This window comes from Peromyscus californicus, unplaced genomic scaffold, assembly GCF_007827085.1.
Source record: "Peromyscus californicus insignis strain IS unplaced genomic scaffold, ASM782708v3 Scaffold_4__1_contigs__length_199733344, whole genome shotgun sequence".
NCBI classification, from domain to species: Eukaryota; Metazoa; Chordata; class Mammalia; order Rodentia; family Cricetidae; genus Peromyscus; species Peromyscus californicus.
In genome coordinates, this window is record NW_026294562.1 from 121,870,725 (window position 1) to 121,894,499 (window position 23,775).

Here is a 23,775-nt window from a genome sequence, read left to right on the forward strand (position 1 = left end):
GCTTGCCTGGCATGCAGGAAGCTGTGGGTTTGATCCCCAACACTACAAAAACAACTAAACAAACCTTCCCTCCAAAAACAAAACAAACCCTCCTACCCTTTCTAACTTGAAATAAAAATAGCATGGTACTTTAACTGAAAGTATGCATTGTAGGGCTAGGGAGATAGCCCCATGGATAAGAGTGCTTGCCAAGAGAGTATGAGGAACTGAGTTCAGATCCTTAGAAGTCATAGTACAGTGGGGGTGGCATACATCTGTAACACCAGCTCTCCCATGGTGAGATGGGCGGAGGAGGAAGTCCCTGGAAGCGGCCTGGCATAGGCACCAGAGAGTGAGAGACTGTCTCAAACAAGAGGGGAGGCAAAGACCGATACTGAAGGTTGTCCTCTGACTCCACGGTGCAGACACACACACTGCAAATGTGTGTGTGCACACTCGAGCACACACATGCAAAACACAGGCACATCCACACCAGATAAACAAAACAAGTTCACTGTATTCGTTAACTTACTCAACAAATATTAACTCAATGCAGTGTCTGTCACATACTGAACTGACTTGGTCCCTGAGTTCATCAAGATCGCCACTTGGCAATTTCTTTGTGCCAGGTACTTACTTGCTAATCATGGGGTCTATTCATATTGCTTTCAAAACTTTTGTTAAACTGGGCGGTGGTGGTGCATGCCTTTAATCCCAGCACTTGGGAGGCAGAGGCAGGTGGATCACTGTGAATTTGAGGCTAAAAGCAGTTCCAGGGCAGCCAGGTAAACACAAAGCAACTCTGTTTCAGAAAACCAAAAACTTTTTTTTATTTATTTCTTACTTATTCAGTTAAGGTTTTACTCTGTAACCCAAGACAGCCTCAGATTTATGGCTATCCTCCTGCTTCAACTTCCTGAGATGCTGAGGTTATAGGCTTCGGCCACCAAGTCTGACTAACCTTAATTGATTACACAAAAAACCTAAGCTGCGTGTGGAAGGTACACTCCCTAATGGTAACAATGTAGAGGCAAAGACAGAAGGATCTCGGACTGGCCTGGCTTCCTCGGTCACCAAACACAAAACCAGTAACCTAAGCCAAAACAAAAACAAAAACAAAAAAAAAAAAACCAACAACAACAAAAAACCACAAGGACATCATCAACAACAAAACAGCAAATCTGTATGTATTTATGATAAAAAAAAATCTTTTCTCCATCGTTTTACAGTCTGCATACAAATGCTGCAAAGTTTTCAGAGCCAAATCTGTTTGTTCTTGGTTTTGTGGCCTTGGGGATGGAACCCGGGCCCCCTGCAGCTAGGCAGGAGCTCTCCTCCCACTGAGCCTCACCTCCCGGCGCCTGACTTCTCAGATGACTTTTTTTTATTGGTTCTGAACTTTAGAAATCTGCCCCCAGCCTTAGCTGTGGCGTCGATTAAACTGGGTTCACTGTCACTTCCACTCCTTCTTTATGTTATCTGCTTCGCGATGACTGAGTTGACCGAATTCAAGCACCATGCTGAACAGGGAGAGCGAGGCAGGCCTCCTGGCCGGCTGTTGGCTGATTTCAACACCATGACTGACTGTTGCTGGTCACTTGTAACACCCGTTAATAGCTTAACAGGTACCTTGAATCATGCTAAAATGGCACCCACACTTCTGTTTCTCTTTTGGCATATTGATTAGGTAGAAATGTAATCAATTCTCCCACAGTACATGTCGCGGTTAATACAATCTCTCTGTTTTAGCTCATTAGCATATCATAGTTACTATATTAAGCTTTCCTGATACTAACTCTCCTTGCTTCTTGCCCCACTGGGTTGTGGTGATGACTTGTTTAATATGTTATTGAATTCTATTTCCTACCTAGTGTTTTCATTCTTTAATCTGGTCTCTTTGGCACGTTTAATATCAGTCTTATTTTGCTCTGTAGAACGAACTAGAGACTTCTCTATCTTTTGCTAAAGCCACAGAATAGCGTAACACTATCAGCACCATCAAATTTGAAATTAACCAGCCACAGCACCGGGGACTGGTGTCTTCGGGTGGGGGGAGGCAGCTTCTGATAAGAATATGATTTTTTTTCCTCCATTAGCAACATATACATTTTCAGAGGAGCAAGCATTTAATTGAGATTTTCAAATATAAGCCTATTGCTGTGCATAAATTTTCCATTTGAAAATCTCTAGATCTATTGAAATGCCCCCCGCTTCCTGGTCCTATTATTGTTTCCTTTATTCCTTTCATTCTCAAATAAATCCCCCAGGTTTGGCGACTTTGTTTAAAAACAGAATCGGCTCTTGGACACGTTTGTTAATTTCAGTGTTTTGGTTTTGTGATTCATTTATTTCTGCCTTTATCTTTTGCTGGTGTTTCCTTTCACTTTCCTTGGGGACTGTTTTGATACACCCACCCCTCCAGGATCTCAAGCTGAATGCTTGGTTTACTCTCTTTTTTCTCTCTCTCTTTTTCATAATAAAGGCATTTGATGCTATGAGACTAGAACCAACTGTCTTCCATAGGTTTGGATATGCAGTACTCTGGTTTTAATGCTTCTCTAAATATTCGTCACTACATCTTTATTTCTTCCTTGATCCAGCAGCACCTCGGAAGCACACTTTACAGTCTTGTTGAGTGGCTGGGTTTGGGCTGTAACATGTTTTGAGTGTGCAGTGTTTTGGCTGGGTTTACTGCATGGTGATCAAAGACCCCCTGGGCTGGCATGGTTTCTGTTTTGGGTAGAATGTGAGTTAATGCAGTTGGTTAAGGGAGCCGACAGCGCGTCTGCTGAGCGTGTGCTCACTCGCAAAGCCCAAGTGCTTGGAAACTTTTTGCTTGCCATAATGGTATGTCAAAAGTAGACGAGGAGGAGGAGGAGGAGGAGGCGAAGTTTGATGTGTCTATGATCATGTTCAAGTGCAGTGTGCTGCAAATGGGGGTGGGGTGGGGGCTGCAAGGACTACATGCTGGTCATACTTTCTAGTTTAGGAGATTATGAGCAATTTTTTTTTTTTTTTTTTTTTTTTGTTTTTCGAGACAGGGTTTCTCTGTGTAGCTTTGCGCCTTTCCTGGGACTCACTTGGTAGTCCAGGCTGGCCTCGAACTCACAGAGATCCGCCTGGCTCTGCCTCCCGAGTGCTGGGATTAAAGGCGTGTGCCACCACCGCCCGGCTATTATGAGCAATTTTTACTGTTAACGTTTTCATGTTTATCAAATTCCCTTCAGAACCATAAAGCTGACTAATATGGCTTTCTTTCTCTCCTCTTAAGGTTTGGTGACAGATATAGCACTGTTGAAAAAACAGGGTTTTAGCAACCCTCCTTTAGCAATCAGAGTTAAGGAAGCCAACAAAAATAATTGGATTTGGACCCACCTGAGGATAGTGGCCTGTGAGGGAACTGTGTGCGATCACTCTGGTTCTGGAAAAGGGAATGGATGCTCATGTTGGATAGCCCACTAGCTCCTGCTGCCCTTTCGAATGACAGCAGTTAGAGAGAGTGGCCAAACACCTTAGGGAGGTCTAGAGCTAGCTCTTTATTGTCCCCAGAAAGAGGGGGAGAAGTGTGCGGAAGCCACAATAGGGGAGAAAGGTGGACCCTGGCTGTCCCTGGAAGGCCCATCATTTACACTAGGTGACCCAGCTCCTCAGTCCTGCCAGCTACCCGGGCTCCCTCCCTTATCACAGTTACTCCAACTTCCTGGAGTCCTCCCCCGACTGAGATCCACCTCCCTACCCTGCATTCTCTCTGCCCTGAGCTCTGTGCTGGGGCCAAGAGGATGGGGGTGGGGTAAACAGTTGTCTCAATCAGGGTTCACGGAGCACCCCCCTCCAGTGTAGTGGTCAGACCCCATCCAATGTGGTGGACAGTCTAGCCCCATGGAGTCAGAAGGAACGTCAGGGAAATGGACTCCTGGCCCTTTTCTGTAGGAAATGGATTAAGATTAAGATGGTTGACCAAAGACAGCAAGATGTCAGGAGGAGGAAGGAGAAGTCAGCTCCTCTCTCTCTCTCTCTCTCTCTCTCTCTCTCTCTCTCTCTCTCTCTCTCTCTCTCTCTCTCACACACACACACACACACACACACACACACACACACACACACACACACACGGAAGTAAACAAGTCTAGCCTGGTTTTGGGCATACAGTGAGTGCTCGAATTGGCTCCCTTCCTCGCCTTGCTGGAGAAGCCCAGTTCCAGCCTATGCCACATTTCAGAAGCTCTTGCTACATTCTTAAATGCAGAATCAGGTATGCAGAACACGCCCCAGTGGAAAAATTTTAGTTTGGGTAATTTCTCAACAAGCTTTAAGAAACACAGCCAAGTATAGAGGACGCACTTTTGTAAATTGTCTGTTAACACCAGGAGGGAATTCTGGGAGAAAACAATGAAGAATTCAAGCAAAAGTACCCTATGTATTCCCGTGAGGGGTCCTCCACTCTCAGGCCAACATTCCAAGGGGATTTCCACGCACAGCTCTGGCCAACTGCTTGGCCACGGTCATGCCGGAGTCATCTCCACACTGTCTCTTTGCTCAGAACCCACTGGTGGTAAGGACCAGGCTCTGGAGGGTGTCTGAGATTGACACATTCTGAATTTACCCCACCTGTATCTGCAGCTCCATCTTCTACCCCATACTCCACCTCCCATTCACACCGAGCCACCGCCATCTCCTCAGTGCCCTGGGGTTGTGCTTTGCAGGTCCCTTTGTCTGCAGACCCTATGGCCATCAACCCATAACCCCACCCTTCCCCTTCCCCACCCCAGGGCATTCAAAGAGCCAATTTCCAGGCTGGGGAAGAAGTTTAGCATGCTTCCAGCACGTGAGCAGCCCCAGGCTCTGCCGCTGCACTACCAAAACAACAAGCCAGGTGTGGTAGCTCCAGTCTGTAATTCCAGCGTTTGGGAGGCTGAGACAGGATGATTCTCCACAAGTTCAAAGCCAGCCTGGGCTATACTGCAACACCCGTCTCAACAAAAACAAAATACAAAACAACAAAAGCCACACCAGAAAACAAAACAACAACCAAACTGCAGCCAGTTTTGCAAGCGGTGTGTAAACCCAATGTCCAGCATCACTTGCAGATTAGGGACAGAGACCATGACATTCAGCTTTATATCCCAGAGTTGGGCCAATGGAAGGCACATGGTAACAATTTGCTGATTAAATGAAGACATGGAGATGAGAAGGGAAAATCTTAAGAGAACAGAAGATTCAGGGCAGCACACAGAACCGCTGACTTCACAGCCCTGAGATCCACGGGAAATGACGGCACTGAGCATCGATACTAAAAACAGAGAGTTGCCTACGCCCAGTTCACAGGCTGTGAAACTAAGGCTTGGGAGGCTGGGGACCGTGAGTGGACTGAAAAGCACACTTGTTCAGATCCTGAGCCCTGTGACTCTCTGTGGGTCCTGGCCTTCGCTGAGCTCAGGTCTACAGGGCCTTCTGGATCAGAGCTTGCCTGGGTAAAAGCAGCCGGAATTTTCGTTTCATACAGTTTCAGCCTACAAAGGATACAGTAGGTAACAAATGTCCAAAGCTGAATCGGCGCCAAGTCAAAAGTTAGATCACGCTGACTCCATCTCCAGCTCCCCACAGCAGAGACCCTCCCCCTCGGACCCATGGCTCCCCACGGTGCTAAGGGTGGGCCAGAACACCTCTCACAAGACACTCAAGTGGCCGAGGGCTGGTACCTTTGGTGGGTCCAACACCATTAAAAGTAGTCCATTTTCCCCCAGTCTTGGCTGGCTAAAGAGCAGAGTGACAAGTGCCATCCGCATCTAAGGTCGCAGGAGGGAATCTATCATGTTCTGTCACAAGTGGGGGCTGTGGGATGGGATGGGATGCGCCACTAGGAAGAAAGGGAGGACAGAGCAGATAAGGGATCTCAGCCACCAGCGAGATAACAGGGGTAGAGTGACAAAGGGAGCTGGGAGCCTGGCTGCTGCTTGGAGAGAAAGGAAGAGCATATTAAAATTTAAACAAAGCCCACCCCAGGGGAAGCATCCAGGCTCCCTCTCCCAACCTGCGCCTCTCATTTCTAGCTCCAGACATCAGGTTCATATAAACCGAAATGATGCTCTTCACGCGGGGCTGGGGTTGTATGCTTTTGTGTTTTTTTTTTTTGTTACCCATTTGGGCAGCAGCAGCTGGCATATTGGGTCTCTGGGGGGGGAGGCAGTTTGGGCCTCCTCAAGCCTGTGGCCTTCCAGGCAGCCTCGAGACAAGACAGCAGGCTGGGCTGAGCCTCAGCTGGACCAGTCCTGTCAGGACAGAAGGGTCCAGAGGGTCGGGGAGTATTCTGATGTGTGGACAAGGCCAACCACAGGCCTCGATGTCAGTAAGAATTAAAGGGTAAGAAAGAAGCTAAGGAGAGAAGGCCCCAAGAGCCCCCACCAACTACCACGACAAATGTACCACGTGGAACAGGGAGAGGAAAAGGAGGAAGAGCCAGGCAGGACAAGGAACAGGAAGGCCCAATTTAGCCCACACAAATGCTACTTCCTCAAGAAAGTTCGTCTAACTTCCCCGTTCCCTTACCAGCTGATGGAAGGATTAGGGCGGGGGAGGCCCAAGTCTGGACAGAAGCCTACACAGGATATCAGGAGCCCCTCCACCCGAGGCCCAGCAGGGCCAGCCTCAGCACTTTCCCACAGTGGTCTCTAGATTTTGGACAGGATGTTTGTTTTAGGGCTATCTTCCTACCAAAGAGACAGGCCTCAGTTCCCTGACAGTCTCCCTTCTGCCCTAAGCCCTAGGAAAAGGTTTCCCAGGGAACCACAAACTGACTATTGCTCGAGGTCAGAAGGGCAAGACAGGCCCCTGAGCGCGGACCTGCAGCTCCTGGTGCAAAATAGAGGTACCGAGACAGAAATTTCTCTCCCCGGCTAACGAGGCTAGCATCCCCAAGGCTTCTTGCTAGCTATGCACGTGGGAAAGACTTGGAAAAAGAAGTCTTAAAACTTATAATCCTTCCCAAACCAAAACCAAAACCAAACAGTCAACAGTGTTAAAAGAAAAGCTGGTGTTCATTGAAAAGAAACCAAAATACCATGGGCATTTCGGCAAGGTGACTAAACCACCCATGTATGTCCTGGAGGGGAGAGTAGAGGATGTCTCACATAGGGTTTCTATTGCTGCGAAGAGACACCATGACCATGGCAACTCTTATAAAGAAAAACATTTAACTGAGGTGGTGGCTTACAGTTTCAGAGGTTCAGTCCATCATCATCATGGCGGGGAGCATGGCAGTCTAGGCAGACATGGTCCTGGACACATCTTCATCAGAAGGCAACCGGAAGTGAACTGAGCCCCCTGGGGTGGTGCACTGGCTGGTATCTTGAGCATGGGAGACCTCAAGGCCCGCCCCCACAGTGACACCTCCAACAAAGTCACGCCCACTCCAACAAAGCCACGCCTCCTAACAGTGCCCCTTCTTTGGGGGCCATTTTCTTTCAAACCACCACAGAGGCTAACAATTATAATCCCTGTACTTGGGAAGCTGAGGCAGGAGGATTGCCAAGAGTTTGAGGCCAGCCTGGGCTATAGAGAGTTCCAGACTAGCCTGGACTACAGGGTGAGACCCTGTCTCCAAAAACCCAAACAAGGAGGACAAAAACCAGAACACAACCTAACTGCAGAAAACCGCGTTAAATAAATCGCAGTCCTGGGGCTGAGGGATGCCTTACTTGGTAAACTGCCAGCTGTGCAGACATTAAGACTTGAGTTTGGAGCCGGGCAGTGGTGGCGCACGCCTTTAATCTCAGTACTCAGGAAGTAGAGGCAGGTGGATCTCTGTGAGTTCGAGGCCCACCTGGTCTACAGAGTGAGCTCCAGGACAGGCTCCAAAGCTACACAGAGAAATCCTGTCTCGGAAGAAAAAAAAAAAAAAGACTTGAGTTTGATTCCCAGCACTCAAGTAAAAAGCCAGGCTGCAGTTACCCCAACACTGGGCAGATGGAGACAGGGGGATCCCTGGGGCTTGACCAATCAAAGCCAATCGGTGAGGTCCAGGCTGAGAGACCATGTCTCAAAAAATAAGGCAAACAGCAACTGAGGAAGACATGCCAACTTCTGATTAAAAAGCCCATCCATTGGTTCAAAAAAAAAAGCTATAAATTCTTTACAGGGATTCGAAGGAGAATGTTTAACCCAAGGAGGATTTTAATTAAAAAACTAATTTAACATTGTTAATTAAGTAACAAGATGGTACAAACAGTACAATCTCAATTTTTGAATTAAAAACACGCTGAAGGGGTATATATATATATATATATATATATATATATATATATATATATATATATATATTCTCCTTTTAAAATATTAATAATTATAGATTTTTGTTGCCCATTTATAATCCTAATTTTTCTGCAATAAATCTCTTTGTAATAAGAAAAAAAAGTCATGCTGGGTGGTGGTGGTGCACGCCTTTAATCCCAGCACTCAGGAGGCAGGTTCAAGTTTGTCTCTGTGAGTTCAAGGCCAGCCTGGTCTACAGGGTGAGTTCCAGGACAGCCAGGGCTACACAGAGAAACCCTGAAAAAGAAAGAGGTCAATCAGAGATCATTTTTTTACTATCTCTGTGTGTAGTGTATATATGTGTTCCTGGGGAGGGGGGTGTGCACTTGTACATATGCACATGAATGCACTTGCATGTAGAGGCCAGTGATCAGTGTTGGGTGTCTTTCTCAATGGCTCTCCACCTTGTTTTTTTAAGACAGGGCACCTCACTGAACCTGCAGGTCCCCAGACAGACTGGCTCTGTCTGTTCCCACCTTCCCAGAGCTGAGATTACCGAGGTGTGCCACAGTGACTGGACTTTTACGTGGGTGCTGGGGATCTGAACTTGGGTCTCCTGTGAAGCAAGCAAGCGCTTCCCTAACTGAAACATCCCCCCAGCCCTCTTTTTGTTCTTTTCTTTTCTTTTTTTTTTTTTTTTGTTTTTTGTTTTTTGTTTTTTTAGAGACAGGGTTTCTCTGTGTAGTTTTGGTGCCTGTCCTGGATCTCGCTCTGTAGACCAGGCTGGCCTTGAACTCACAGAGATCCGCCTGGCTCTGCCTCCCAAGCCCTGGGATTAAAGGCGTGCGGTGGCGGCTCTTTTTGTTAATTTTCAGACCTGTCTCACTCTATTGTTCCACCCTGGCTTGAGGTACAGACTGGCCTTGAACTCCTGGTGATCATGGTGATCCTATCTCGGTCTTCGGAAGAATTACAAGTATGTACCAACTTGCATGGCTAATGTTATTTTGAGAGAAAGGTGTGAGGGGGATGCTAGCTCCAAGATCCAAACTTTTCATTCCTCAAATACATGAAGGAGTTGGATTTGAAAAAAAAAAAAAACTGGACAGAAACATCTTAAAATTATATTTATGAGTCTTTTCAAGGACTAAAAAGTGCGGTCCAGACAAAAGGAATTAGAAACCTCCAGAAGGCTCTAGTCAGTGCATTCAGGATGAACCCTCTAAAACAGAGCCACACAATCCCCCAATGAAGTCTTCGAGTTCTGAGGACACAGTCTCTGTGCAGGCCCTCTCCATGAGAACAGAGGAAGTGGAACTGAGGGGCTGACAGGGAGAAGACCAAGCCCTTTTGTCTTGGCCCTTCTTTGAAGAAAGGGCAGTGGCCACCACAGGGGACCGGAAATTCAAAAGGAAGGGGAAGTAACCAGTTTCTAGCTAGGTTTACCTGTAACCCCACTACCCAGGAGACTGAGGCAGGAAGATTGATCGGTATTAGAGGCTAGCCTGGGTAACATAGTAATAGTTTATCCTGCATGGGGGCGTGTGTGTGTGTGTGTGTGTGTGTGTGTGTGTGTGTGTGTGTGTGTGTGTTTTCTAGAAGTGGTGGCTCACACCCATAATCTTAGCACTTGAGAGGCAGAGATAAGCAGATCAGGAGTTTATGGCCAGCCTGGGCTATACAGCCAATTTAAGACCTGCTTGGGCCACATGAAGACATCATCTCAAAAAGGTTAGGGGGGGCAGTTTCTATGCTGAGATTTGGGGGCACAGAACTAATTTTTACAATCGAGGTTTTTTAAAAAGCCTCCAAAATAGGGGTCAGCAGTGAAATTCCCCTAAGCTCTGTACACCATATTAGAAGTGGTCCTCATTCAAACCAGTGTCCTGGAGCCCAAGGGAGCATAACTCCACTCAGCACAGACTTAATTATTCAAGTATCAGGAAAACCCCAGGAGCAAAGGAGGCAGCTGGATGTCTCCAGTCCTTGTATGATCAAAAGCCCAAAGCTTGAAAGTCTATCTCAAATATCAAAATGCATCTATTTGGAGAACATTTATTGGGCACCTCCTCTCCATTCACACATTCAACTCCCTCACTGGGTAGGAAATTTAGATGGTGATGAGATGGCACCGAAGATGGTCACTCAGACACATGAAAATGGGAAAGGTGGGCTGCTGGGATGGGTCCCTGGTGAAAGCGTCAAGGGACAAGGTATTGTGCATATCAGCTCAGACACACAAATCCCAAGAACTTCCTACCCTGTGACCACCACCTGCAAGGCCCCTGCCTCTTTCTGAAGAAACAACTCTATCTCAGAAAATAAATATACCACCTACCAGGACAGCTGGCACAGGGTGGTTTTGTATCTCTTAAAGACAAACTCTTTTCCTGAGTGAAGTTGTAGCCTATAAATTACAGTCTTGTATTATATATGGCCAACACCTCTAGCTTTGTGCTCTACACAGCATTTCTCTTCGGCATAGGGAAAGCAGTCAATACCCTGGCTTTGGAAAACAATGCAGATATTTCAAATAAAAAAAACAAAAAATATAACTCCCCCCCCCACTCTTTAATTAAAGGCATAAAGGCATGCCATCCAATTTCCACCTCTGCATAGAAAAACGTATTTTTAAAACTATTCTGCTGGAATCTTCCATGGACTAAGTGCTTTCAGCTCTGAAAACTCCTTGACCATAAAACAGAGTAAAGGCATCAGCTTCAGAGGGCAGGCAGTGGTCTCCCCGGGCATTTGGAGTGGCCGGCACCCGCCTCAGGCCAGTCTACCAACAGTAATAAAAGCTCCCTTGAAATACAGCTGAAGTTCAGACATTCTGATGAAAGCCGGCCACTTCAAAGATGGGACTGCGGAGCTCATCTCTAGTCTTCCTCATTGTGTCCGATGCAGCCGGCAGGGTAGGGGGCTTGCCTTCACCACCTATTGCCTGAGCTCTGCCCTGGAGACACACGCCCGCTGGAGAGACAGGAGCAGAAATTCACACACGTTCGACTGGGTCTAGACCAAGGTAGATGGATGGAGACAGGCTCTTGACCAGTGAAGTGTCGGTTAAAAAAGAAGAGCGTGTGGAGCTGGGCATGGCGGCTCCCACCTTTTAATCCTATCACACGGGAGGCTGAGGCAGGTGGACCTCTAAGTTGGAGGCCAGCCTGGTCTACACAGTGAGTTCTAGGACAGCCACACAGAGAAACCCTGCCTCAAAAAAACAAAAAACAAAAGAAAAAAACCCAAACAAACAAAAGGAGAGAGAGACAGAGACAGAGAGAAGAACTTGAGCCGGAGAGATGGCTCAGTGGTTAAGGGCACTGGCTGCTCTTCCAGAGGTCCTGAGTTCAATTCCCAGCACCCACATGGTTAGTTCAGGGCCATCTAGAGTAGGATCTGATGCTCTCTTCTGGCATAAAGTTGTACATGCAGATAGAGCACCAGCTACACAAAAATGAATAAATAAATCTTTAAAAACAAAACGATAAGCTTGCATAAGTCACAGGAAGGGGTGCCTGATAATGCTGAGCACACCTGGGAGTCTTCCCTCCCTGTCCCATTTTCCTGTCCTTCCACACCAAATCCTTCTTTATGAATATTTGTTACCAGGCAGTATATGCACAAGGCACAACCTTCAAAATGTAGACGGCAGCTCCTCTCCCCAGGGAAAGCACTCGTAAGTCAAAGTGCGGAGTCCTTGCTCAGCCAGGCATTCTGCCCCCAGTTTTCTCACTTACACCTCAGATCACCCGAGTATACATCAGCACATGACGGGATTTCATTCTTCCTGTGACTACAACTGCATGGTGGTTGGGAAATGCGTTTCCCAGTTCTCCACCAATGGAGGCTTAGTGCTTCTGCCTTTCCTTTTCTTCCCTCCCCCCTCTTTTTCTTTTTCTTTTCTTTTTTTTTTTTTTTTTTTTTTTCTTCCTGAGACAGGGTCTTACTATGTAGCTCTGGATGTCCTAAAATTCACTCTGTAGACCAGCTGGCCTCAAACCACAGAGATCTACCTGCCTCGGCCTCCCAGAGTGCTGGGATCAAAGGTGTGTGCCACCTTCAGCTGACATATAGTAATGTGTTTCTTGTCCTTTCCTGGACTCTGCTGAGGCCTTGTGTATACCAGGCTAGCAATCTATCCCAGCCCCTATATCATGGAAACTCACTCTTTCTTTCTTCCTTTCTTTCTTTCTTCTTTCCTTTTTTTTTCCCCAAGATAGAATTTCACTGTGTATCCCTGGCTGTCCTGAACTCACAGACATCCCCCTGCCTCTGCCTCCTGATTGCTGGGATTGAAGGCGTGTGCCGCCACAGCCCAACTCGGTAGGTCATTCTCAAGGCCCTTTTTCCTCTCTTCCAATTCATGTCCAGTTCCCTCTAGGTCATGCTCTTTGCACAGCCCTCCCGTCTCTTCACACCATTTATGAGCCCAGGGTTGACACCTGGTGTTGCTACAACATTCATAACTGCATTGGATGTCAATCCCTCAGTAGGAGGGAGACTTTAAGAGGTGCCTTTCAGTGAATGGCCAAAAAGAGTGAGCTGGACTCATTCACGATCACAGGATAGGTGGTCTTATAACATTCTTATTATTATTCAAGAAGAGTAATATTGATTTTACCATAAATTCTGGTCAATCAATAGATATCTATTAAGCAATGACTCTTCCCAACAGTGAGCCAGGCACTGGGGCTCCAGAAATAAAGAACATGGCTCCAAGCTTTCAAAAAGCTTTGAGTCCAAGTATGGGGGTCTGAGCCTCCCTCCCCCCATCGCCTCCCAACTAAAAGGCAAGGCAATGGTGGCTTAGAAAGAGAACAAGGCTAGCTGGATGCAGAACACTATAATCCCAGCACTATCAGAGGAAGAAGGATCATTCTAAACTGGAGGCTATCCTGGACTATTCTAAGCTGGAGGCTATCCTGGACTACAGTGAGTCCCTAGCCAACTAAAGATGTCAAATGAGACCCTGTCTCAAAAAGCAAGCAAACTGCCAGTCCTGGTGGTGCAGGACTTAAATCCAAGCACTTTGGAAACAAAGGCAGGAGGATCTTTGAGTTCCAGGCCAACCAGGTACTGGGGCTCCAGAAATAAGAAACATGACTCCAAACTTTCAAAAAGCTCTGAGTCCCAGTGTGGGGGTCTGAGCAGGTCGTCAGCTCTTGTTGTAAGGTCCTAATGAATCCTTGGTGCAACAGCATGAAATCCAAAAGCACAGAGTACTCCCTCTGCTCTCCCCACCCCTAGAGCAATTAGAGAGGACAGTCACTGGGCTGGCAACTCCTACATCCACAATGAAAGGACCAGGCGTGGTGGCACATGCCTTTGGTCCCAGGCAGAAGTGGGAGGGTCTCTGTGAGTTCATGGCCAGCCTGGTCTACAAAGTGAGCTTCAGGACAACCAGAAAGTGAGACATAGTGAGACCCTGTCTAAAAATCAAACAAACGTGGAATGTTGCCTATAAGTACCAAGAGCAAATAAATAACAGTCAAGCTAATATTTTATACCCAGTAAAACTATTCTCAAATATAGGGATAAAATAACATTTTAGCCAAATAGAAACTGAAACTGTGACTGAAAAAGCATCACCATAAAATGTTATAATCCTAGAAAGAGCTGAGATGACAGGAGAAACCTGAGGGAAAGGAAGCCAAGGCAGTGTGAGTACATACAGCACTTAAAACAGCACCCGGCTGGGGAGATGGTTCAGCAGCTCTGAGATGCTTGCTGCCAAGCCCAACAACCTGAATCAGAGTTCAGTCATCAGATCTCACAGGGCAGAACAGAACCAACTCTCGTGAGTTGTCCTTGGAGCTCTAATATGAGTGAGCAAGTGCTCGAGTGCGCGCGCGCGCGCACACACACACACACACACACACTCGTAAAAGAATTTTTTTAACAGCACCTGTCTTAGTTTGGGTTTCTATTACTGTGAAGAGACACTATGACCACAGCAACTCTTTTTTTTTGTTGTGTTTTGGTTTGGTTTTTGGTTTTTTTTTTTTTGGTTTTTGGTTTTTCGAGACAGGGTTTCTCTGTGTAGTTTTGTGCCTGTCCTGGATCTTGCTCTGTAGACCAGGCTGGCCTTGAACTCACAAAGATCCGCCGGCCTCTGGCTCCCTAGTGCTGGGATTAAAGGGGAGTGCCACCACTGCCCGGCCGACCACAGCAACTCTTATAAAAGAAAACATTTAATCGAGGTGGCTCATTTACAGTTCAGAGGTTTAGCCCATTATCATCATGGAGGGGAGCATAGCCGTACACAGGCAGACATGGTGCTGGCTACATCTTGATCAGAAGGCAACAGGAAATGGTCTGTGACAGTGGGCCATTATCTTGAACATAGGAAACCTCAAAACCTGCCCCCAGAATGACACACTTCCTCCAACAAGGCCACACCTACTTCAGCAAGGCCACACCTAATAGCGCCACTCCCTGAGTTTACGGGGGACAATTATATTCAAACCACCACAACACCTAATTAACTTGTGGGATTAAAGACAGAAAAGAAGATCGGAATGGTGTTGCAGCCTTTGATCTGAGTCCTCAAGAGATGAGGCAGGCAGATCTGTGAAGGTCAGCCTGGTCCACACAACAAGCTCTAGGTCAACCAGAGCTACATAATGAGACCCTGTCTCCAAAAGAAGCCAGGCGGAGGTGGTGCACACGTTTAATCCCAGCACTCTGGAGGGAAAGGCAGGCAGATCTCTGAGTTCGAGGCTAGCCTGGTCTACAGAGTAGATTCTAGGACAGCCAGAGCTGCACGGAGAAATCCTGTCTTGAAGGAAAAAAAAAAAAAAAACAGAACAAAAAGAAAGACAGACAGGAAAGAAAGACGGCTAAACTACCGTGACAAATGAGCGTGAACAGGGACAGTGGCAACTGTATTGTTTGGGAGAAGAAAAGCAGGGCTTGGTGGTGCTCGCCTTTAATCCCAGCACTGTGAGTTTGAGGCTAGCCTGGATTACATACTGAGTTCCAGGACAGCTAAGGGTATGTAGAGAGACCCTGTCTCAAACAAACAAAAGACAGACACCAAGTATCTTTAAATCTTTTGTAGTCTGTTTATATACAAAGAAAATAGGTACAGCCGTGGTTTGGGGAGGCGCAGACTGGAAGACCTCTACAAGTTTGAGGATGGCTTAATCTACACACAAGTTCTAGACTAGCCAGGTCTAGATAATGAGGCCCTGTCTCAAAACAGAACGAGGGGCTGGGGGTGTAGTTCAGATAGTAGAGTGCATGCCAGCGCAAAGTGCAGAGTTCCACCCTCAGCACCACATCTGGATGTGGGGGGGGGGGTGGCGCACATCTGTAATCCCAGCTAAATATATAAACCATACCAAATGTAAAGGCCTGAAATCACTGTTCCAACAGCATAGATGTCAGAATGGGTCACAAACCAAAGGTAGCCCGAATGGGGACTGTATATCGGGGCATGTGGCCAAGACAGAGCCTTCACCACTCAGGCTGAACTAACCAGACATGTGGAAGCAAGCCGAATGCAGAGGACTGTGGCCAAGACGCCACAGTGCGGCAAGGACAGGAGAAAAGGCAGAGAGCAGGATCAGAGAGCAGGACCACTGAGAAGCCAGACCTCAGTGGGCTAGGCCGTCCCTGATAGTAACCATGTGGAGAAGCGGGCAGAGAGAGGGAATGGATTCTAGCGTGAAGGAAGGGGGTGACACAGAATGGAGACAGGAGACTGGCCTGTCCACAAGTGCAGACAGAAACGTGGAGCCCAGCATGAGGGAAGCCCACTCCTACAGAGGCGGCTGGGGGTGGGGGGTTCGGGGTAGGTCATGCCTAGGGAAGCAGGCACAGGTTTCCAGCTCGGGCAGGGGTGCACAGGCCCACTTCAAGCTGGGATGTAGAGGGAGGTCAAGGAAAGGTGTTTCTACAAGGGGTCTTGAGGTCTAAAGCTAACAGAGTTACAGCGATGGGACAAAGCATGTGTCAACAAGACGGTTTGTAAGCTCAGGGTCCAGTGTGAGAATCAAAGTGAGATTAGCCAACCACACCACTGGCTTCCACAGGGCACCTGACAGTTCTAAAGAGAACAGCTTGGACGTGGTCCCTAGGAAGCCATGCTGGCATGACACATAATACCAGCAATCAAGTTTGCCTGTTGCGTTTTCCCAGGCACGCAGAACTGCCTTCACCACCAGGAAATGATGCCATCCCCGTCCTACTGGAAATGAGAGGGTGTCCCGGGTGGCACCCAGCTAGACAACCTCCCCCGCCTCCAGAGGATCCACACATGATCGAGTCGCCGCCAGGGTTAGTTTCTCACTTAAGTCTGGGCATCCTTGTTTTCTGTCGCCATCTTTCCAACCTCATTTTGACTCTGTAGTTCCTAAGCAGGGGTAAAGAGAGAAGACAGTTGGGCCACACAGTGATCTCTTAGGCTTAGTTTTGACTGCTCAGAAAATCCTCACATTTCCCACAGCTCTCCACGAACTCCCAGAAATAAACACACAATAGAGCATATATATATATATATATATTTAATACCAGAAAGTCGTACAATGGCGGGTGTGAAAAAGACAGAACCAAAACCCTCTTAGAGGCCAGCCTACTTCTGGTAGTGATTTGACCTCGTTTGCAAACACACGCATACATGTGATAAAGGGAAAATCATACGAACGAAAACTCAGAGAGCGTAGGAAGGAGTAAAGGAGGGGCGAAAGCCTCGGTGCTGGGACAAGGCACTGGGGGTGGGGGAGGGTCAGGTCCGGGAGCACCGCACACTCATTAGGAGGTAATAAAACCAGTTATTTCACCTTACGATGCTGCTGACATGCATTTGGCCCAGCTTTGGCTCTAACACCCTTTAATCTGTTCCGTTTGGGGATCTACCCCAATTTCCTCTCACCACCCCCCTCCCCTAATTCAAGGGTGCAGCTCTTCAAAGGCTCGCCTTCCAGAATGTTTAGTCTTCAAGGCTGCAGTAATCTTGTTTGCTAATTCTTTGCTTTGCAAATAAGAGGAAGTTGGACCCAGTGGTGATGTGGGGTTTTCAGAGGCAGTCTGGGAACCTGGCCCCATCCCACTCTCTGTTTCCTTAGGAAAATTCTTCTGTCACATACATGAACAATCAGGAGACTCTTACTAAGGAAGGGGGGTGCCTCTGCAACATCAATCTGTACCACTAAAGGATCTCACCCCCACCCCACCCGTGTCCAAGGATGCTTGCTACATGTGACTTCAGGACAGTCATTCTATTTAAAGGAGCTAATTTAAATATTTAAACAGAGCTCCCCACAGCAGCACATGCCTGCAATCCCAGCACTCAGGAAGTGTAGGAAGGGGGATTTAGAGTTCGAGGCCAGCTTCAGCTACATAGAAAGTTGGAGGGCAGCCTGGACTATAGGAGACTGTCTCAATCTCCATCCACCACAAAAGAAAAAAAAAAATGAGTAAGTAAATGAGCTAAAAGACAGTATGTAAAGTACTTAGAATTGTGCCCTGGATATAATAAGTACTGTTGAATCAAAGAGCTGGGTGATACCTACTCAAATTCTGCCCTGGATATGGAGCAAGGCAAGTTCAAGCCAGCAACTTGGTAAGACCTTGTCTCAAAATATAAAAAGAGGGCCAACAAGACAGTTCAAAGGGTAAAGGTACTTACCACCAAGTCTAGTAACCCAAGTTCAATCCCCAGGACCCACGAGGTGGCAGGGGAGAACTGATGCCTACAAACTGTCCTCTGACAGCCACATGCACATACACCCCCTCCCCCACATGATGATTTTTAAAAACGAAAGTGAAAGAAAAAAGAAAAGGGCTAGAGATACAGAAAGTGGTAATGCTCTAGCCTTGCAAGCACGAGACCCTGGGTTCTATCACCAGTACTGAGCTTAGCCTTAGTGGTCCTCAACTTTCCTAATGCTGTGACCCTTTAATACAGGTCCTCATGCTGTGGTGACCCCCAGCCATAAAATTATTACATTGCTACTTCATAAGTGCAACTTTGCTACTTTCCAAGCCATAATGTAAACATCTGATATGCAGGATATCTGATCTGTGACCCCTGTGAAGGGGGTCATTCAACACCCCCAAAGGAAAGAGACCCACAGGCTGAGAACCACTGAGCTAGAGCCAAGGGCTCCTCTGAAGCTAATGAGGAATAGTCTTCTTCCAGAATGCCACACACATAACCTGCATGGCTTCAGGTAAGAACCCACCCCAATGGCGAGGGTGAGGCACCCACCCCTGCCTGGTCCTCCTGGCAGTGACTTCAGGAGTCCAGGAACAACGATTCCACCCATGGAACTACTGAGCAGCTTCCCCGCCCCCCCTTTAACTTCCACTTCTCCTCCCTAAAGTCCTGTGACCTTGCCAGTTTTCCTTACTTAGGCTACATCTCCCTGTGTCCAGCCTGTGCCACAAAGCTCCAGTACTTCTTACAACGTCCTCCGACACTTCTCCAAAGCTCTAATGGTGCGTGAGTGCTTACTCGGATGAAGGGAGGGTCCACATGAAGGCAGTGCAGGGGTGGAGGGAGGCTGCAGGGCGCAGGCCCTGGCCCTCAACAAGCTTGGAAGTAGCACAAAGCTCCAGAAGCTAAAGGTCAGAGACGCCAGGAGGGATCCGTGACGTTCCCTGATTCCCTGCTGCTTGCCGGAGAACTTGTCCCAGGTCACGCCACTCCTTGCCTGCACAGCTAACCTCCCCATTCAGGACCTGTGTTGACCTGTGCCACCTCCAGAGCACTCTCGTTCAAATGCAGGCTCGGCAAATCTACGGAGGGACCCGGGGGTCTGCATCTCTGCCTGGCTCCCAGGTAATGGTGCTGGTACACACCAACCACATGGACAACAGCAAGGTTCATATCCAAGTGAACAGACCAAGCCAGGCCTGGAGATGTGTGCCTAGCACGGGGGAGGCAGAGGCAGGAGGATGCCTGTGAACTTAGGGCGTGGTATGGTGGCACATGCCTGCAGTCCCAGCCCGGGGGGGGGGGGGGGGGGGGGGGGTGGGGGGTGGGGGGGGGGGAGCAGCTAAAAGAAGGTCAGGTGTTCAAGGCCTGCCGCTCAGCAAGTTGAGGCCAGCTTTCATTACTAAAAACAAACAAACAAAAACCCCCCAGGAGGGGAGAGGAGCTGTCAGCAGGAGAGCCTGGCAGGCTCAGGCACCTACTGTCAAGCCCCGTGACCCGAGTTCAGTGCCCCAGGATCCCCGTGATGGAAGGACCAAATTGACTCTTACAAGTTGTCCTCTGACTCCACACAAGGCACCAGGGCATCCTTGTGCCCAAACACATACATAATAAATAAAGAAATTAAATGTTTGTAAAGGCTTCTTGAGTTAGACCTGCACCATCTGTCTAACCCTGTCTATTGTTATCAGGGCGCCTTTCTCTTCTTACTGTCTCTGTTTCCAAAGAAAGTAGAAAACGACGAGGAGGACACCGACGCTGACGAGGTATACCACCCCGGTTAAAGCCCACCTTCCAAGTCGGGAGGCTGCTTCAAATGCCCTTTCTCCAGGACCTGTCCCTTCACTCCTCCCTCCCTAATTATTGGCTCCTAAGCTTCTGAACTTTTCCCTTTGAAGCACTTATAACAACTGTAATTAAAGGCTATTTGTGTAATTATTCGTTTAATGTCTGTCTCCCAGACAGACTGCAAGCTCTAGGAGGACCGACAGCAGTGTCCAGAACACCACAGACCGCCCGTAAACAAGCAGCTGCCATGGTCTGCGCTCTGCCGGGCAAGCAGACTGGACTGGACGTGTGGGACATCTGCTGGAGACCTCTAGGCCAAGGGTGACTTTCGTGTGTGTGTGTGTGTGTGTGTGTGTGTGTGTGTGTGTGTGTGTGTGTGTGTGTTCTTACAGATGGGCGCCATTTGTGTGTGCAGGTGCACCTATACATGTTTGCATGCAGGGTGGAGGTCAGAGTGTCATTCTTCAGGAGACATCCACCTTGCTTTTGAGATAAAGTCTCCTGGATTAGTTAGGCTGGCTAGCCAGTGAGCACGAGAAATCCTCCTGTCTCCATCTCTCCAACTCTAGAGTTACAAGTGTGTAACCACAGACTTCACGTGGGTGCTGATCATCTAACTCTGATCCTCCAAGCACTTTACTGCCTGAGCCATTTGCCCCAGCCCTCAACAGGACCTTCCTTAGCTTTAAAATCCCCACCAGTGTAAACGTATTCCAATCAAGTAGGGATGTAGCTCAGCGGCACTGCACGTGTGCAAAACCCTAGATTCAATGCAGGCATCACCTGTGTTCAGATGTGTGTGCATGCATCCTAAATTCTTGTCAAGTACAAAAATAGTCCTGATCTGGTACTGCTCCCGGGGACTAACGAGACCCTGGGAAATAAGCACACCCTGTCAGTCCTCGCTGGCTGAACCATCAGCAGGCAGTGTGAGGACCCTCACTCTGCTGCAGGCTGACAGTTTCTTTTTTAGCTTCTCTTCCACTAACTACCCTTTCAGAAGAACCCAAAAGCTGAAGACCCAGTTCCTTTGCATGAGAGGCCTGACCACATCATTACTGTCGAGAAGCAGACACCGGCTCTGAGGCCCCAGACAAGTGACTTAACTCCTCTGTGCTGTTTCCCAGGCTACCAAATGAGAATAGCAAGGTGTTTGCCAGCACCTGCAAGGACTATGGGAGATGATGTATATACTTTAGCATAATCCTGGCCTGGAACACCTGATTATATTATTCTCCCAGTGTCTGAGTCCAATTCAAAACCTCTCTATTGTTTTGCAGAAGTCTCCACCCTGTGGCTCCACCCATTCAGGATCCACTCTTCCCAACCCCCTCCCGCCTTACCTGTCTGGAGCTTGTTTGAAACAATGAATCACAGCACAACTCTGCAGCGCCCATCAATCACCTCCCTGTCCCTGCCTCTGTGTGTCATTTCTGGGCTCCTCTTGGGTGGGAAAGGCTTTTCCTAATGTCCAGTACATCATTCAACAAGTATTTATGAAAGGCCAACTATATATTAGTCTTGCAGGGGCTTAGCAATGGACAAAGCAAATAAGCAATCAATAAATAATAAATACGTTGGTAGGGGAAAATCCATAGATAGCCAAGCTCTCTGCCCCCACTAAACAGACATTCTAGCAGCTCTAAACCCTGAATGGAGATCAGCTAGCTGAAGCCCTTTCCTTCTGTCCCCATTCTTCCCCTCTAGCCAAACCCTAAATAAACCACACACAAGTACAAAGTATGAAGAAAGTATTCCAGATCAAAACCCGGTAATTTAGGAACATCCTGATGACTAAACTTCTACCCTGCTGAACTGCTAGGCTTTAAAGAGACTGGTGTTAAAATAGCAAGCTCTCCCAATAATTGCCCTGGCCTGCCCAGTCCTCCGGAGCAGCATGTAAGGCATACCTACAAAATAAGGCGATGTTACCTCAGCCTGTACATGCATTACAAGCCCATGGCTGGTTTCATGTCTCACAGCCATGTTCTTTGAACTATGTGTGGCTGCGAATCCGTAGCAGCAGTAAAGGTAGAGGCCTTGTGGAAAGAGACCCCAGGGGCTCAGATTTGAGTGATTGCCCTGCTAGTGACTGTTAGTCAATGGGGTACTCTTCCTGCCTTGGATGTTTTCAAACAGTCTCTAAGATCTTCTAGTTTTGGAGTCAAAGGAATGGCCCCACTGTCCTTAACAGAGACTGAGCAGATGCAGAATCCTTCCTTTTGTAAACTGAGTAAACCTACTTGGGGTCAAGCAAGGCCCGAGGGATCTGCGGGTGATCAAGCCAAGGGAGGAACCAGCACCAAACATCCCCATCAGACTCTTCCTTTTAGTTCTCTACTATTCCAGTGGTTCTCAACCTCCCTAATGCTGTGGCCCTTTAATACAGTTCCTCATGGTGTGGTGACCCAACCATAAAATTATTTAGTTGCTCCTTCATAACTGTAATTTTGCTACTGTTATAAATCTTAATGTAAACATCTCATATGCAACCCCCAAAGGGGGTTGTGACCCACAGATAACTATTCCCTTCTAGAAAGAGACTATACCACAGCCAGGTGTGGTGGGACATGCCTGTAGTCTCAGCACCCAGGAACTTGAGACAGGAGGATCACCAGTTCAAGGCCAGTCTGGACTAGGTAATGAGACACTTCTCAAAAGAGAAGGAAATAGTAGTTAGCTACTTCCCAAGAGCAGCCTTGCTAGAAACATCTCTAAGCCACAAGGCAAACCTAAACCAGAAACCATACAAAATCTCTGGTGATCCATTACTCTTTCCTCCAACCCAAAAGATAGTCTAGACCTTGTCTGTCTCCTTGCCTCTAGACAGCCTAAAATAAAATGCCTGGTTGTGATAGAAGGGACCTGAGCACAAACAAAAACCTCCTACACCATGAGACCGAGGGCCAGCTCAGCACAGCTTGAAGAAGACAACCAAGACACTCCAGAAGTCAGTCTGACCCCTTGTCAACTCACTGAAACTCTTGGCACATGGTCACGCAGGAAACCAGACCAGACTAGAGGAAGAAAATAGGATCCAACTGTCCCTTGCCCCTACCCTAAGCTCTACCCAGTGCCCTCAGGCAGTAAAGCCGGCTCTGCAAGGTGGCTGGAGCTGTAAGTGATCAATTCAAGGTTGTGCTCCAAGAGCAGCAGGTGCCTGGCACAGGGTTACTACGTGTGGGATGAGAGGAGAGGAGACAAAACCACTAAGCAAAGCTCTCAACGGAAAGAAGTGAAAAAGTGATGGTCATACTACCTCTCAAAATAAAAACCAGACAGGCCCATCAGCTTTAATCACAATACACTTTCTTAAATCTAAAGACGGTGAAGGACCATTTCCCCCTTCCCACACTAGCTCCCTGAATCTTTGAAGGGCCCTAGTAGGTGATACAAGCCCTCCCCCGCCGTCTCCTTTTCCCACACATCAGCTCTTCTCTTTGGCAGAAATGAACTTTGGCTGTTTTTACTTACACATGTACAAAGGCAAGGCCTGAGAGGGCAGCGTCAAAGCTGGCCGGATGACCCCCAGCGGCACAAAGTCCTCCGCACACCTGTGGGGGAGTTTTGTGAGCTTCCGAGGTATCCACAGGGACTAGGTACGTCTTCAGGTGGACAGTGGCGGACAGTTTCCATTGTGAACGGAAAGAAAGACGCCCAGGGTGCCCTTCGAAGATAGGGCACTGGGCCCGCGGGTCAAGTGTCCCCTCACTGGCAGGCCGACCGCTAAGACCGTGAAGGAACTCCGCAGTGTCCGGGTGAAAACACACCCAGGCTACTGCTTGGCCTGGCCGGAACCATCTCGCAGGGCGTAGAGATACACTAATGACCGTTCTGGATTAGTTAAAGGCCACACAAGCACCTCCCTGGCCTCTTAAATCTTCCCAAACTACAGTTTAGACTGGAGGGAAGCAGTTGCAGGGACCATAAAAGTCATCTTAAAAGGCAAGTTGAAAAAAAAAAAAAAACCCAACAACCCGCTACGCACGAGTTAGCAAGTCCGCAGCTCGGGGTGGGGGTAACACCGAGGCCGGTTCGGTGGGGTCTGAGAGTCGGGGGGGAAGGAAGACCACCGGATTCGGGGGGGGCTCCTCGAG

General features: G+C 48.0%; 1 protein-coding gene across 3 annotated transcripts in view; it reads right to left on the reverse strand.

The window, feature by feature from the left end:
• Znf710 (zinc finger protein 710) overlaps positions 1-23,775 on the reverse strand; it is a 75,079-nt gene that overhangs the window by 47,337 nt on the left and 3,967 nt on the right. The window contains exon 1 of one of the 3 annotated variants that reach the window (XM_052714426.1): positions 23,153-23,393. The exons of the other annotated variants lie outside the window; for them this stretch is intronic. The gene's annotated coding sequence lies outside the window, so the exon portion shown is untranslated. Of the gene's footprint in view, positions 1-23,152; positions 23,394-23,775 lie in introns of those variants that run through there. 3 annotated transcript variants of the gene reach the window in all.